Source organism: Vulpes lagopus, chromosome 2 (genome assembly GCF_018345385.1).
Source record: "Vulpes lagopus strain Blue_001 chromosome 2, ASM1834538v1, whole genome shotgun sequence".
Taxonomy (NCBI): domain Eukaryota; kingdom Metazoa; phylum Chordata; class Mammalia; order Carnivora; family Canidae; genus Vulpes; species Vulpes lagopus.
Genome location: NC_054825.1, coordinates 35412871 through 35430395, shown reverse-complemented (window position 1 = coordinate 35430395; position 17525 = coordinate 35412871). Strand labels below are relative to the sequence as shown.

At 37.8% G+C, this 17525-nt stretch overlaps 1 non-coding gene across 1 annotated transcript; it reads left to right on the top strand.

Annotated features, from left to right (window-relative positions):
* Positions 1 to 12318: 12318 nt before the first annotated feature.
* LOC121485892 lies at positions 12319 to 12425 on the top strand. Its single transcript, XR_005986398.1, has one exon. It is a non-coding gene; the product is annotated as a U6 spliceosomal RNA (small nuclear RNA).
* The last annotated feature ends 5100 nt before the right edge of the window (positions 12426 to 17525 follow it).

The following is a 17525-nucleotide window of genomic DNA, read 5'->3' as shown; positions in this document are numbered from 1 at the left end:
GATGATTAGTCCAAATTTATTGATACTCCTTCCCGCCAAGGCAGCAGTAGGGAACCTTGGCCCAGGTTTGCAGGATTCACACAATAGACCTTTCACTTGCACAAAAACAAAGAATTACCTATATGACCCATTGTTTCCTCCCTTTATTCCCCTTCCCATCCTTGTGTGGCAGACGAGGACGTTTCTTCTGGGGCTGTACCCTTCCCTGTCTGGTCAGTCCTTCGGTGCCCCCCACATTTGGGAAGGATTAGACCCCTCTGGCCTGAAGGGCAGCTTACAGATAGCTCACGATCCTCACAGCCTGGCCGTCCAGGACCAGAGTGGCCCAAGGCGCAGAGCCTGAGGCAGGAGTTTGGTTCCCAGGATGCTCCTGCGCAGCAGGCAGCTCCCTGTGGCTGTCCCTGATCCCAACAACTGAAACATTCACCTGCTCCCAGCTGGAGCACCCTCCTTTTAAGGATCCCTTAGCCATCCAGAGATGCAGTCATCTGCCCACTGCTCAGAAAAGCCACCTTGGACAACACAGGGATTATCACCAGGAGGAACAGAGGGTAGGAGACTGAGGTGAGTCTCTGAGCGCCCCCCACAGGACTGCTGGAGTGTCCCCACCTTTCTGTTTGATGTATTTGGCTCAAAATGTTTCATTTTTAGAAAAAATAATGTGCTGCACTTGAAAATTATTTGGAAACCATTACAGAATAATAGAAAGACGGTGAGCTTTGGAATCAGAGGGCTATGGGTTTATGTTTTTATTTTTATTTTTTAAATATTTTATTTATTTATTCATGAGAGACACAGAGAGAGAGAGAGAGAGAGAGATGCAGAGACACAGACAGAGGGAGAAGCAGACTCCATGCAGGGAGCCCGACATGGGACTCGATCCCGGGTTTCCAGGATCACACCTTGGGCCGCAGGCGGTGCTAAACCACTGTGCCACCAGGGCTGCCCCAGGCTATGGGTTTAAATCCCAGTTCCATCCCTTACTGATACTCACTGAATATCTCTGACCTCAATTCTATAAATTCGGGATAACAAATTTACAGGTATAGTGAGGATGGGATGAGAGGATGCAATCAGAGAGCCTGGCATATGATAGTTGCTCAATAAATGATGAAGTTTGGGGTTTTAAAGGATCAGTAAGTAACTCTATTCTTTTTTCTATCTACTTTGTGAGTCCATTGAGAAAAGACTTGAGAATCAGACAGATAAAGACCAAAGGAGCAAGCTGTTCAGAGAGTGAGGTTTAGTTCTGTGGCAAAAGAGGGCTTTCTAAACTGCATCCCAGAATTAAACTTACTTATTCTATCTTTGGTAGAGCTGGAAATCTGCAGACATCTGGCGAAAGGAGAGCTCCCTTGTATAATTTACAAGATAGAGGATCTCTACAGAAGCGCATATCCCAAATAAGTAGGAGAACGGGGCGAAGTTACACATACTAGGTTGCTTCTCTCAAACTCACTAACAAATAATCACCCAGGGCCATCATGTACACTGCATATGTTGTTCACTGCACAACTGTACACAATAGCATTTATTATGTATTTTGATGTGCTTTCTAACCATAAATCCAAAAGCTTCCACAGGTCACAGCCTCACTGATTTCTTAAGATTTTGTAAGCTAGCTAGTGAAGAGCAAAGTATCCACTGGAAAAGTATCCAAAGAGATAAATCATCAGATTTAATCTTGGTCATCCCTTAATAAGTAGTTTTGTGCAAAATGAAGGATGGATTAATCCCATTGTAGTCAAAATGGACAACACTGTTCATTGCCTGAAAAACACGAATCTAAGACCTGTGGGTTGCCATTGGTTTCTTCATCTGGTATGATTCCCCTAGGATGTGACAGACTTCACACACCTGCTGGGCCATATGTCACAAGCCCTGTTATGTATTTGTTGTCTGGGCAACCTTTGGAGTAATTTTCCAGGGGTACTTGTTAGCTGTTGTTAGTGATATTCATTGGTACATTTAACTTCTGTGGTCATACAAAGACTTGCTCTCTGCCCCCTGACTCAGAGTATTATTTCTATTAACTCACAGGGTGTATCTTGCCTGGAATTTATGCAGATTTTTTTAAAAAAGGCTTCTTAACTCCTCAGCCTCTTTTAACAAGAAGGCAAATGTTGGGAGAGTACCAGCAGCTCACCCTAATGTCACAGGGTTTAATGTGTATCTACCCTAGTGAGATGAAAATTTCAACTCAGTGTGAAGATAAGCATTTCCCTGTATCTCTCTGAATGCGCTCAGTTTAACTAGCATTAACACTCATCCTGAGTTGCCAGAAATACTTGGAAGGGAGACAAAGGTTGTTTAGTTTATTTTGGTCTTACTCCCTTCCAACCCTTCTTCCTAGCTCTCTGCTGGAAATATTTTGCCATATTTGATTACAAGAAATGGAGAAGGGTCTTATTTGTGGGATACAAGTGGAAAGACATTACTGCAATTTATTTGGCAAAACAGTCGTATAAGAATTGCGAAAAATGGAAGTTTAAAAGACTTGGTGATAGTTCTCTGTAACTATGGAATTTCTCTGAACAAGAAGCCAATGAAAACAATAGCTCCCATCTGCTGAGCTTCTACTGCATTGTGTGCCTCAGAGCGTGCTGTTTCACCCCAATATTCCTCTGACCCTCACCACACCTCTATGAAATCAGTTCTAATCTCCATTTTATAGAGGAGACAGATATTTAAAAAACTCATCACAAGAGTTGCTAAGTTCCAGAGATGTACTTGGACACAGGCAGCCTGACTCCTGAGGTTGTGCAGAATAGATGGAAAGTATTGTTGCTCTCAAAAAAGTTCAGGTAAATATAACTAGTGTTGATTTTTCTATAGAAAAGCCATTCAGCTGGAGTTGAGGCGTTTAGCCAGCAACAGAATTCTATGAAAAATTTTCTTCCTTATCACTAGAAGCAAAAGGTCTCCTTGATTTGTGGAATAAACCTGATTGGAAAGGTGTGTCCAGATAAGGAGCCCTGTGAAAGAAAATTGTCTCTGGGGCATACAATGGATTATGGACAACGACAAAAATCACTTTTGTGTTAATGTGCTGAAAATGGCCCATTCCTGAGCTTCTTCCCCAGTTCTTAGCTAGGAAGATATTCTATACAATCAGGGTTGAGGTAAACCTCTGATTTCAATTAATGCAAAATACTGGGGCACCTGGATGGCTCAATTGGTTAAGTATCTGCCTTTGGCTCAGGTCATGATCTCAGGGTCCTGGGATCAAGCCCCACATTGGGCTCCCTGCTCAGTGGGGAGTCCATTTCTCCCTCTGCCCCTCTCCTTATGCTGGTGCTCTGTCACTCTCTTTCCCTCAAATAAATAAATTAAATATTTTTTAAAAATGCAAAATAGGGGATCCCTGGGTGGCTCAGCGGTTTAGCGCCTGCCTTTGGCCGGGGACATGATCCTGGGGGTCCCAGGATCGAGTCCCATGTCGGGCTCCCTGCATGGAGCCTGCTTCTCCCTCTGCCTGTGTTTCTGCCCTCTCTCTCTCTCTCTCTCTCTCTCTCTCTCTCTCTGTGTGTGTGTATCTCTCTCATGAATAAATTTAAATAAAATCTTAAAAAAAAATAAAAATGCAAAATACCGGGGTGCCTGGGTGGCTCAGTCAGCTAAGTGTCTGACTCTCCATCTCAGCTCAGGTCCTGATCTCAGGGTCTTGAGTTCAAACCCCACACTGGGCTCCACACTAGGGTGAGCCTACTTAAAATTAACAAAAGAAAAATGCAAAAATACCTGAGGGGCATGGAGACAACTCAATTCTTATAGTCTTGACACACAAATGAATGAGGCGTCTGAGAATAAGAATAGGATAAAACCTGGGGTAAAGTTTTGTGAAAATAAAACAAAACTAACACGAATCATCTTAAAAGTTCAAGACAAAATTTCAGAAGTTTCAAGACAAAAATCTCTTACTGCATTTTTATTAGGGCTATTTACCTTTTAAAGGAACTGGGATGCTGTGGTAAGGAAACTTACTGAAATATTTTTAAATTGCATTGTACTGGTTTTCCAGTTATGTTTTAAAGTCAACAATATATATATATTTTTTAAATCAAGCAAGATTTGGAACCCTCATTATCCAAGGGTTCAATTGCTCAGCCCCTTTTAGTTCTCTGGGTACAAAGCTTTCTAAATAAGCTTCAAGTGTTTGAAAATTGCCTATTACTTCATCACAAACAATCTTCCCATGTGAGGTTGCGGGAATGGGAGACTGGCATTGGCAACAATGTAGGAAATATTGTATGAACTCAAACCCATGGCTCTGCCTCACGTCCCACTGAAATAGAAAACAATCCTAGAGCTAAAAGGAACTCAGGAAGAATTCTCTCTGTTTGACTCAACTAGAATCAAGCTTGGACAATCCAAGGACTTCCTAAGGAGTTAATTCTATATATTATGCATCAATGCCAGTCATCACCATTATCATTCAAAACTCAGTAAACTGTTGAGCACAAAGCTAGGGAGTGGGCATGTAAAGATAAACACATTTGGTTCCTACAATAAGGAAATCACAGTAAAATTGAGGAGACAGGCCACATCCATATCAAGATAGATCACCATTCAAACCAGCATTTGACAGTTGATATATGATAGTTGGGGAGGAGTATACTTCAGTATGCAGATGTAAGATGAGTGAAATCTTGGGGGTTAGGGAGGCAGCTAGATCTGTAAAAGGAAGTAAGGATTCTAAGAAAGGTTTAAGAAAAAAGCTTTCTGGATCCCTGGGTGGCTCAGCGGTTTAGGTCTGCCTTTGGTCCAGGACGTGATCCTGGAGTCCCAGGATTCATCGGGCTCCCAGCGTGGAGCCGGCTTCTCCCTCTGCCTGTGTCTCTGCCTCTCTCTCTCTCTGTGTGTGTGTGTGTCTCTCATGAATTAAAAAAAAAAAAAATCTTAAAAAAAAAAAAGCTTTCAAAGTTTAGATGATCCAACTCAAATCTGGTTAAAACATGAATGTAGTTTTACTTAATAAACTCAAGAATTCATTAATGAGAATTTATTGCGATGTATACTAGTGACTTGTGCACTTTTCTGCATATGGTATACTTCAAAGCAAACTTTAATTTTTTTAAAAAATTAAAATGCAAAATAACGGGGTAAAGTCTTGTCATTAAAGACTTTAACTTTAATTTAAAAAAATTTAAAGGAATGCTTACCTGTAAGATAATCAAGGAGCACAGAAAATTTTTAAATAGAAAGTGAAAGCTTCCCAGGTAATCCTCTCACTCTCCCTCCCTTCCTTCCTCTCTAGTCACATTGTTTCTCCCCTTCCCCACAGCTGGAAAGTCATCTGCCCTCAGGCCACACTGTTCAATCAGTGGCTCTCTTAACTCCACCATAGCTTTAGCTGACCACTGAAACATGCTCTGAGAACTCTCCTACAATGTGAACTGGGAAGGCTTTTCTGTTCCTTGAAGTACCAGAACTTGTATTGATTGTGAGTAGGATTGCAAGATTTAGCAAGAATAAACAAAACTCTGAATTCTCAGTTGTATTTGAATTATAGATTAATAACTAATGAAATATTAGTATAATTGTATCCCATTTGATATTTGGGTCATACTTATACTAAAATGTTATTTGCGTTTATGGGAAAGCAAATTCTACTGGGAATCCTATATTTCAGCTGAAAACTCTATATTTGGGACACATGGGTCCACAACCACCCATTTAGACATTAGACTTTGTTCTCTAACCCCAACATACATAGAAAGAGAAACAATATTTATAAGATCCTATAACTTTGCCAACGTTAATTTTATATTTTTATTTGCTTTATTTGATGTACTATTTGTTTTTATTTTAAAATCTATACATTTATGGATTTTAAAAAATTTTAAACACTACAAAAGACAACTTTAGCAGGAATGGTAGGGTAAGAACATCCAAAACTTTGCTCTTTCATAAAAGAAACAAGAACACTGGCAAAACTTGTCACAATCAACATTTTCAAAACTCCAGAAATTAACCAAAGACTGGCAACGACACAAAAAGTGTTCTTTCAAGATAAACTGCTGCATCTCAGTAACAACAGTAAGATTTGTGATGTTTTATTTTGTCCTATTGCCATTCTCCTCTGCAAAACTCTTAGAAGTCTTGAAGAGAAAGAGCTGCTTCAAACACAGTGAAAATCAGCAGCTTGGCAACTCCTGGAGGAGTCAGAATGGGTTTGGCTCCCCAAAAACACCTTTCTTAGAGAATTGTCATTATTTGATCTGTCTGGTAGTTCCCCAGAAATACTCAGTTGCAAGACTTGTCTTTATTTGACATTTTATTTTACTCAGACCTCTCTCATTTCAAATATCCTTTTTCCTAAGAGTGTTTATTGAAAAAAAAATCCATCACAGTTCTTTAACAACACAGTTGCCAGAGAAAATAATAGTAGTTGGAGCTAAGAAGAAGCTGATCAAAAAAGTTAAAGGGAAAAGATGGGGAATGAGATGTCCATTGGGGCCTTTGAAACTCTTACACATTCTTAGGAATCAAGAAAGCCATGCACCTGGGTAAAGTTGTGTTTATACCAACACTGTGTATATGCCCAGGAAAAACATAAAAAGACCCCACCCTAAGCTTGCATCACTAGCTGATCTTGAGACTCTTTGTAAGCAGGAAGTAAAGACTAAGGAAGAGTTATAAATTACTTGCCTGAACATTAAAATTATTCTTCAAAACACACACAGACCCCACTGGCAAAAATTGGGAGACTTATTTCCAGACACTTAAAGAAATTTCTGATTAAGAAATTAATCAGAAATTGGGAGAGAATAAGTCTCCTAATAAGCTAACCAAGGGAAGATATCACTGGTTAAAGATGACAAAAAATACAGACTTTACAAGATTTATTCAGGAAAGTTACTATACAAGCAAACAACTACAACAACAAACCCTAGGGAAGGATAAAATGTGATCTCAGGTGTTGCCATATTATATTATTTTAAATGTCCAGTTTTAAGCAGCAAACTTATCAGGCATACACAGAAATAAGAAAGTTTGGACCATACACAGAGGGAAAAAAATTCATTCAACACAAAGTGTTGCTAAATAAGCTTAGATATTGGTACCTGTAGACAAAATATCTAAATCAGCTATTAAAAATATGTCCAAAAAAGTAAATGAAATTATGTTTGAAGAGCTAAAGGAAAGCATGAGAAGGATGTCTTACTAAATATCAATAGAAATAGATAACACTAATTAAAGATATAGAAATTATTAAAAAGAAACACATAGATATCCTGGCATTGAAAAGTACAATACCTGAAATGAAAAATTGGTTAGATAGGCTTAACAAATTTGAGCTGTTACGATAAAGAATCAGCAACCTTGAAAATTGGATTATTCAGATGATACAGTCTGAGGAACATAGAAAAGAATAAAAGAAAAACACATACACACACAAGAGTCTCAGAGATCTATGTGACAGCATCAGGCATAACATCAAATATTTAATAAAGTGCCAGAAGGAGAGAAGAGAAATAAAGGGACTGGAACAATATTTGAAACGTTTCCTAAATTCAATGGAAAAATATTAATCCATATATCTAAGAAGCTAAACATATTACAAGTAGGATAAACTCACAGAGATCTGTATATAGACATATTATAATCAAACTGTCAAAAGACAAGAAAATATTAAAGGCAGCAAGAGGGAAGTGACTCAATTTATACAGGAGAACCTCAATAATATTAGAAACTAATTTCTCATCAGAAACCATGGAGGTCAGAGGCAGTCACATGATATTTTCAAGGTGCTGAAAAAGACTGTCAACCAAGAATTCTATACCCAACAAGATGATCCTCTAAAAATGAAGGAGAATATAAAATGGGTCACCTCCTTCAGAAAACAGTTTGGCAGTTCCTCAAAAAGTTTGACATGGAGTTATCACATGACCCAGCAATTTCATCCCTAGATATGCTCAAGAGAATTAGAAATATATGTCCACACAAAACTTGTGCACAGATGTTCATAGCAGCATTATTTATGATAGATAAGGAATGGAAACAACTCAAACATCCATCTACTGATGAATACATAAATAAATTGTGGTATATACACATACACATAATAAAGGAATATTATTTACCTACAAAAGGAAATGAAATATTGATAATACTACAATGTGGATGAACTTGAAAACATTACACTAAGTGAAAGAAGCCAGACATGAAAACCCACATACTTTATAATTCTATTTATATAAAATGTCTATAAAATATAAAAATTCTTATAGACAGAAAGTAGATCAGTTGTTGCCAGAGTTGGGGATATGAGGGAGTATGGAGTGAGTGCTAATGGTATGCCCTTCTTGGGGTGATGAAAACTTTCTGAAATTAACATTAAATAAGTATAATGGCTTCACAACCCTGCAGATATACTAAAACCAACTGAATTGTACACTGTAAATGTGTGAAGTTTATGGTATGTGAAATATATCTCAAAAAAAGAAAGAAGAAAATTAAAAATTTTTAAAAAGGAAGAAGAAAGAAGAAATATACCTATAAAAAATGTTTCAAGTAGAAACAAATACACCATGACTATCACTCCTTCCAGTACCTAGTACCAGCCATTATTTTCTTTTACATTCCTGTGGAAATGTTTTGTGTATAGGTAAATATATACATTTGAAATTTTGAAATTTGCCCAAAAAGGAACATGCTATGCACAATGTTGTAATGAATTTGTTTTTTTGTTTTTGTTTTTGTTTTTGTTTTGTTTTTACAATTTATCTTGGATATTCCCCCCCTTTTAATACAGGGAGGATTGCCCTTGTTTTTAAAAAATTGCCATAAAGCATTCTACTCTGTGGATGTGCCATAATTCATTTAATGATTCTCCTATTGAAGAACATTTGAGTTGCTTTTACTTTTTTTCCACTGAAAAACCCTGCAGCAAATGTCCTAGAGAAATCTTTGTGCATGTATGGTGGTATATGGCTAAATTCCTAGCAGTGGAATTGCACACATTTTAAAGTACAACAAAGAGACAGAGGGTAGTGGAAAGAAATGGACTTGGTTGTCAACTGGACCTTGATTTCTGGTCCTGCCACTTATTAAATGTATGCTCTTAGCCAAACTATTCAGCATTTCTGAGCCCCTTTTTCCTCATGTGTAAACTGAATTATGTTTAGGAAACACCTCCCCAGTTTTAAAGTTTTCCTCCTACTTGGGGGAGCTCAAGTGACAATGTGTTTCTGGCCTTTCTCTAACTCTTTAATCACTCCATCTCAGGGGAGGTGAAGTGACTGACCCATCTGAGTAAACTTGGTAAAAAATAAATGGCTCGGATTCTCCATTTTCCTTCTTGGGAGTGAACTCTTCTCTGCAGGAAGTCTTTTTTGGACAGCTTCCATGTTGGGAGGTCTGCATTGGTTCAGCATACAATTTACTAGATGGGTTCAGTAAAGGAGGCATTTGTGCCTCCTACTAATCTAAAATCATCTGACTTAGTCTTTTACAAAAAAAAGTGATGTTTGTCTTCTATCTTCTTTTTTTTCTTATTTCTCAGGTTATTTCGAACTGAGGTGAAGAAGAGAGGTGCTATTTATTTGACCCCTTCAAGATTACTACCAATGATTACTACCTACCTTGAAGTATGGTTTTGAGGATTTTTTAAAAGATTTTATTTATTTATTCATGAGACACACACACACACAGAGGCAGAGACTAGGCAGAGGGAGAAGCAGGCTCCATCCAGGGAACCCGATGCGGGACTCAATCCCAGTACTCTGGGATCATGCCCTGAGCCAAAGGTAGACACTCAACCTCTGAGCCACCCAGGCATCCCTTGTTTTGAGGATTGAAAGAGATATAATGTTTGAAAATATTTGAAAGATCTAGGTGCTTTAAAAATGATAACTAGTAATACTATGTCTGAAAACAAAAAATAAAAGACAACAGTTTACATTAGGCTCTCACCCCATTATGTGTATCTCCACTAGCTGAGATCTTTTTTTTTTTTTTAACTCCACTTTCTGTGTTTTGTATTACAAGAAAAGGGTATATACTTAACATACCATTTCCAACTACATGTGCCCTTTTTATACTCTTGCCAGGGTACTTTCCCACCCTCTATATTGGTCAGTCTGTAACATGCAAGAAACAGAAACAAAATTCAGTCTTTAGCAAAAGAAAAAATCTCATGACTTCATGTGACTAGGAAAAGCAAAATGGATGTGATCTCAAATAGGACTAGATATAAGATCTCAATGTCACTTAGATGTTTCCTTTCTTTATTCATCATCAAGTATGCTGCTCCCTGCTTGTTCACCGCTGTACTCCCAACACCTAGACCAGTAACTGACACATAGTAAAGATGCAATAAAATATATATACAATGAGATAAGTGAATGTATAAGTTATTTCCTAATGTCCTCATAGTTTCTCCATACAACTATCCATAGTTAAAATTTGGATTATAAAATCAAGCTATTGACCTGAGAAGCAAGGGAGGCCTTCGTTCATCAGTATGCCTTTATATCTCTGTCTATCCACATTCAAGTTTATATTTAAATCTCCTAGGGATGAGTTTTGGTTGCGTGAGTCTTGTATCAACCTCACCAAACACTGACCATGAAAAGTGATAGGGCACTACAAGTGGCTAGCTTTGGTTGACATAACCCCTATGGCTAAGAAAATGTGACTGGCAGTATTACCAACCTCATGAATGGGTAACCACAAAGAAAAGATTCTCCAAAGGAGGGGACACTGTAACAAAAAAGGAATAAGGGACATTGGGCAGATATAGACAATGGAGATTAACTACATCATTCCATCCTAAGGGTCTGTACTGAGTTGAAAATTACTGCAGTCTAAATCAAATCCTAAAATTGAGAGTTTATAGATTCAATAAAAAGAATTGATCACAATGACTCTTCTCCTAACACTTACAAAGGTCTAGTATTGGGCAGCCCCAGTGGCTCAGTGGTTTAATGCCACCTTCAGCCCAGGGCATGATCCTGGAGACCAGGGTTTGAGTCCCATGTCCCTGCATGGAGCCTGCTTCTCCCTCTGCTTGTGTCTCTTCCTCTCTCTCTCTCTCTCTCTCTCTCTCTCTATCTCTCATGAATAAATAATCTTAAAAAATAAAAAATCTTTAAAAAAAAGAAACTTAAAAAAAAAGAAAACAAAAACAAAGGTCTAGTACTTCTCCAAATACTATGACATTTTTTAAAGTTTTATTGAGGTATAATTGACATATAACAAACTATACACGTTCAAAGTGTATAATTTGATAAATGATTAAATCTGTAAGACTATCACAATGATCAGGATACTGTATACATCCATCACCCTCCAAGTGTTTCCTCACGCCCTTTTGTTTTCCCCATTCCTTTCTAACATTCCCCAAATGTTTTCCCCATTCCTTTCTAATCTCCCCACTTTTCAAAGGCAGACTCACCCATCCATACACAGCTTGTCATTTTGTGCCAAAAAAAACCCTGCTGAGATGCTTATTTCAATTACACTGAATCTCTGGATCAATTTAGGAAGAATTGAATCCTTATCAATATTGAATATTCCAACTTCATGATATATCTCTCAACTTATTTAGTTCTTCTTTAATTTATCTCAAGATATTTTGCATTTTTTATTTTATAGGTCTTGCCTATCTTTTGCCAGACATTTTTATATTTTTATGCTACTGTGAATGGTATTGCTTTATCCTTTCAATTTTCAATTGTTTGTTGCCAGTATATAGAAATACAGTTGACTTTTGCATGTTGATCTTGCTAAACTCACTTATTAATTCTAGTAGCATTTTTGTATATTCCATTGGATTTTGTACAGACAGTAATGTCCTCTGTGAACAAAATTTTATTTTTTGTTTCCAATCTGGATTCCTTTTATGTATTATTATTGGCTTACTATACTGGCCAGAATTTAATTTTTGCTTTATGGATTTTGAACTTCTGTTACCAGGTTCTTTTTTTTTTTATTTAAGATTTTAATTATTCACTCATGAGAGACACACAGAGAGAGGATAAGACACAGGGAGAGGGAGAAGCAGGCTTCATGCAGGGAGCCCAGTGTGGGACTTGATCCCAGAACTCCAGGATCACGCCCTGAGCAGAAGGCAGATGCTCAACTGCCGAGCCACCCAGGTATCCCTGTTGCCAGGTTCTTAAGCATATCATGCCCCTTGATAAGTTGACCTCTTTGTCATTATGAAAAGACATTCTTATCCCTGGTAATATATTTTGCCCTAAAAATCTTCTCTGCTGGATACAAATATAACCACTTCAACTTTCTTTTTATTAATGCTAGAATTAAACATCCTTTTATCATTCAAGTGTTTATATTTAAAGTGGGTTTCTTGTGTTCATTTAGGCAACACATGTACTAAAATTGGAATAATACAGAGAAGATTAGCATGGCCCCTGAACAAGGATGACACACAAATTCGTGAAGTGTTCCATATTTTTATGAAATATTACTCAGCTATCAGAAAGGATGAAAACCTACCACTTACATCGACATGGATAAAACTCGAGGTTATTATGCTGAGTGAAATAAGTCAATCAGAGAAAGACAATTATCATTAGGTTTCATTCATATATGGAATATAAGAAATAGTGAAAGGGACCAAAAACTCATTCAGTTTCACCAAACTGAATGGTGAAAAATTAGAAAGGCAAACCATAGAGACTCCTAACTCTGGGAAACAAACAATGAATTGCAGAAGGGGAGGTGGGTGAGGGGATAGGGTAACTGGGTGACAGGCCTTAAGGAAGGCATATAATAAGATGAGCACTGGGTGTTATACTTTATGTTGGCAAATTGAATTTAAATAAAATTTTAAAAAATTATAAATAAATTAAAAAATAAAGTGGCTTTCTACAAGCATATGGTTAAGTTTTGCTTTCTTATACAGTCTGATAATCTTTGATTTTTAACTGAGGTATTGAGGACATTTACATTTTTTTAAAAGATTTTTCATTTATTCATGACAGAGGCAGAGAGAGAGGCAGAGATCTAGGCAGAGGGAGAAGCAGGATCTCAGCAGGGAGACTGATGTGGGACTCCATCATCCCAGGATCATGCCCTGAGCTGAAGGCAGACGCTCAACCACTGAGCCACCCAGGTGGCCCAAAGCCATTTACATTTAATGTGATCATTACTATAGATGAGTTAAAAACCACCATCTTGTTATTTGTCCTCTGCGTTTTTTGGACCTTTTTCTTCTTTTCTTATCTTCCTTTTAGATTATTTGCATATTTGAGAACTATAATTTGAGAACTCTTTTCTTAACTTACTAGCTATAACTCTTTGTTGAATTTTCAGTAGTTGTTTTAGGACTTATAAGATAAATATTTGACTTATTAAGTCTATCTTTAAGTGATATTATACTATTTTATGTGTAGTATAAGAACTTTATAACAGTATACTTTTTCCTCTCTCAGTCTTTGTGCTTATTGTCTTACATTTTATTTCTTCATGTGTTGCAAACTCCACAATACATTGTTATTATTTTATTTTTAAACAGATTATTTAATATTTTAAATATTAATAATAGTCTTTTCATTTACTAATATAGTTATTTCCAGTGTTTTTCATTCCTTTTTCGCAGATCCAGGTTTCAAGCTGATATCATTTCCCTTCTGCGTAAAGAATTACTTTTAACATCTTTTATAATGCAGGTCTTTTAGTGATAAAATCTTCAGCTTTTGTGTGTTTAAAAAGTTATTTTACCTTCACTGCAGATATTTCCAGTGAACAAAGAACTGTACTTTTAAAGCTTTTCTTCTTGTAGCACTTGCTGGTATTGCTTCATTGTTTTATTGCATGCATTTTTTAACAAGAAGTGTGTTGGCATCCTTATCTTTGTTCCTCTGTATATGTGTCTTTTTTAAATCTCTTACTGCTTTTGAGATTTTTTTTTTCCTTATCGCTGGTCTTAAGCAATATGGCTCTAACTCTTTTACTGTATTTTTCTTCCTGTTTCTTGTACTTGGGGGTTGTTGAGTTTCTTGGATATAAGGGTTTATTGTTTCATCAAATGTGGAACATTTTCAGCCATTATGTCTTCAAATACTTTTCTGTCTTCCTTCCTTCAGAGACTATAATTACACAAATATTTGGCTGCTTTATCTTGTCCAATAGCTCACTCATTTTCTCAATTTTACTAATCTCTCTCTGTGTTTCATTTAGATATGTCTATTGCTGTGGGCTCAGGTCCACTAATTTATGTTTGATGTACCATTATTACTACCTGGTGCATTTTTTTTTTGCCCAGCGATGATCATTTTCACTTCTAAAATCTTGATTTGGGCATCTTTTATATCCTTCGTTTCTCTACTTATGTTCAGCATTCCCTCTATATTTTTTTTAAGATTTTATTTATTTATTCATGAGAGACACAGAGAACGAGAGAGGCAGAGACACAGGCAGAGGGAGATGCAGGCTCCATGCAGGGAGCCCGACATGGGACTCGATCCTGGGTCTCCAGCATCACTCCCCGGGCCGAAGGCAGGCGCTAAACCCGCTGAGCCACTCAGGGATCCCAGTATTCCCTCTATTTTTTTCAACAGATGGAATACAGTTATAATAAGTGTTTAAATGTTCTTTTCTACTGATTCTATCATGTATGCCATTTCCATGTCATTTCTGGGTGCCTTCATTACCCAATCATTTAGCTCCAAATTCAGGCCAGTGTGAATTTGCTAAAATAAAACAGATGAATAAAAAGTCTGCTTTTGCCCTCTGCTGGCAGCCTCAGGAAGGAATCCTACTGGAGATGGTACCCAGGCTCATTAAACTGGCAGCTTCAATGGAGACATAAGTAGGATGGAAAGAAAACTTATCCAAGTTCTCTGAAAACTGATTAATTGAATGCATTTTGTTTCCTCCTTTGGAAATCAAATTACATGTATCTGTGTTGAACTCTATGATGTGTATACATATATTTGGGACAACTTCAAAAGACGTGTAGGGATTTTACAGACCAAGGGTTTGGGGCCTTGAGCCAAATCCAGTCACACTTGTTTGTTTAAATAATGTCTATGGCCTTTTAGTACTATAATGAGAGAGTTGTGTGGCTGTAACAAAGATGACATAATACCTAAAAACAGAAATATTTATTACATGACCTTTTACAGAAAAATTTTGCTTATCTCTGATCTAGGCCAGTGGTTTTCCCAACTTTCTCTTTAAAGTTGGAGCAATTCTATAGGGTGCTCTGGGGTTTCATGGAGAGTGAAGGGAAGAAGACAGCACCCATGATTATCACAACCACAGCCTCCACTTGGATATAGCAACTCTCTTTTTATCTATTAGGTTATCTTTTAAAGTTTCTTTGGAAGACAGCATTTTAGAAAATTTAAATCTATTTCACATCTTTTTTTTTTTCAAATATGAAAGTGAAGATTGGAGAAGGAAGGTAAATTTCTTACTCAGCCTAACATAGCTCCTTATAACCCAAATTTCATGATTCCCAGGTCTAAGAGTTCTTTATACCATCTGAATTGAAATTGATTAAGAGAGGGTTCTCCTGAAGGGCCTCTAACTTAAAAAGAAAAAAAAAAAAAAAAGCACAGTGTCCAGGCTATGACTGGAGAAAATCTGCCTTGGGCTGGCATTCCCAGAACCACATCACCCACCTCTTGGCAGTCCTGCCCTTGATTTATGGGATTCTTGTGAAACTGTCACACTCATGAAAAGTTGTTTATTCCGTCCCATACAGAGTAACAGGAAAAAGTAATATGAACTTGAAAGGGTTGAGAGACTCAGAAATAGAAATCAGAGAGTCATAAAAAATAGAAAAGAAAAGCAAATATGGACATAATAAAGCAATTAGCTAAGAACACAGGAAAGAAAGGGCCTGTGACAGGAGAAATATAACATCAAAAGAGAATCCCTGGGTTGCTCAGTGGTTTAGCGCCTGCCTTCAGCCCAGGGCATGATCCTGGGGTCCCGGGATTGAGTCCCACGTCGGGTTCCCTGCATGGAGCCTGCTTCTCCCTCTGCCTCTCTCTCCCTCTCTCTGTGTATCTCATGAATAAATAAATAAAATCTTTTTAAAAAATAATGTCAAAAGAGAACTGGATAGAAAAATGCAGATTCTCCATATAGGCTAAAAAATACTTGATGCTACTGCAAACTCTACTTTTATTTAGAGAAAAGGATCAGTGAAATATGGGCAAAAGGCAGGGAAGGACCACAAGAGTAACTCTTAGTCTCTCTTCAGCTCTGGCCCCAAACTTAAAACTCTACTCAACCATACCAAATACCTGTTAAGACCCACTCTCCTTAAAAGGCAGTATGGTATTTATTCTTTCTCAAGCATAAACTTTGGGGTCTCACGATCCCCCCCAAGTAGTGTATTGTTATGGACTGATGTTTGTGTCCCCCACCCACCAAATTCATACGTTCATGTGCCATACCCCCAGTATGACAGCATTAGGAGGTAGGATCCTTGGGAGATCATTAGGTTTAGATGAGATGGTGACAGTGAAACCCCCATGATGGGGCTAGTGCCCTTCTAAGAAGAGGAAGAGACATCAGAGTTTCCTCTCTCCATAATGTGAACATATAGGGAGAAGGTAGCCATCGCAAGCCAGGAAGAGAGGCTTCACCAAGAACTGAATCAATTGGGCAGCCTGGGTGACTCAGGGGTTTAGTGCCGCCTTCAGCCCAGGGCCTGAACCTGGAGACCAGGGATTGAGTCCCACGTCGGGCTCCCTGCATGGAGCCTGCTTCTCCCTCTGCCTGTGTCTCTGCCTCATTCTCTCTCTCTCTGTGTCTCATGAATAAATAAATAAAATCTTAAAAAAAAAAAAAAAAACACTGAATCAATTGGTACCTTGATCTTGGACTTCTCAGCCTCCAGAACTGTGAGAAATAAATGTTAATTTTGCCACCCAGCCCATGGTATTTTGTTATAGCAGTTCAAGCTGACTAAGATATATATCAAAATACTTCTTTCAGCTTCCCTTTCACATTAGCTCTCCTTACTTATTAGTACCCCGAGCTTCAGTTGATCCACTTACTTGCCCTTATCTCTTAAGTCACTGTGAAATGTGTAACCGATTTTGTTTTCCTCTTTGAGTTAGCTATTGGATAACTTAGAGACAAACTTAGGTCCCTTCCATAGCAGGAGTGTGAAGACTTCTATGTATGTATTCTTGCAAAAACCTCATTCCTAGCCCCATTTTCGTCCCTGACTTCTTTTTCTCTCTGTTTAGGTGAAGGATATGTAACCTAGAAATGCATGGAGGACAGCACCCACCTGCTAAGTCAGCATGGTGGTAGCAACAGAAACTAGCAAAGCAAAGAAAATCTCTTGGAACTTTAATTATAAGCTTCCAAATTCCCTCCCCATGTGGACATTCTTCCTCCACTGCTTAACATTAGAAAATTTGCTTGCTCTTGCCCCTACTGACTATAATTGGGCCAGCATCTCTTAAAACTCAGTGAATAGAAGAAGGCTTTATCATGAAAATCAAGGTTGGAAGGACACCTGGGTGGCTCGGGCAAGTGTCTGCCTTTGGCTCAGGGCATGATCCCGGGGTCCAGGGATGGAGTCC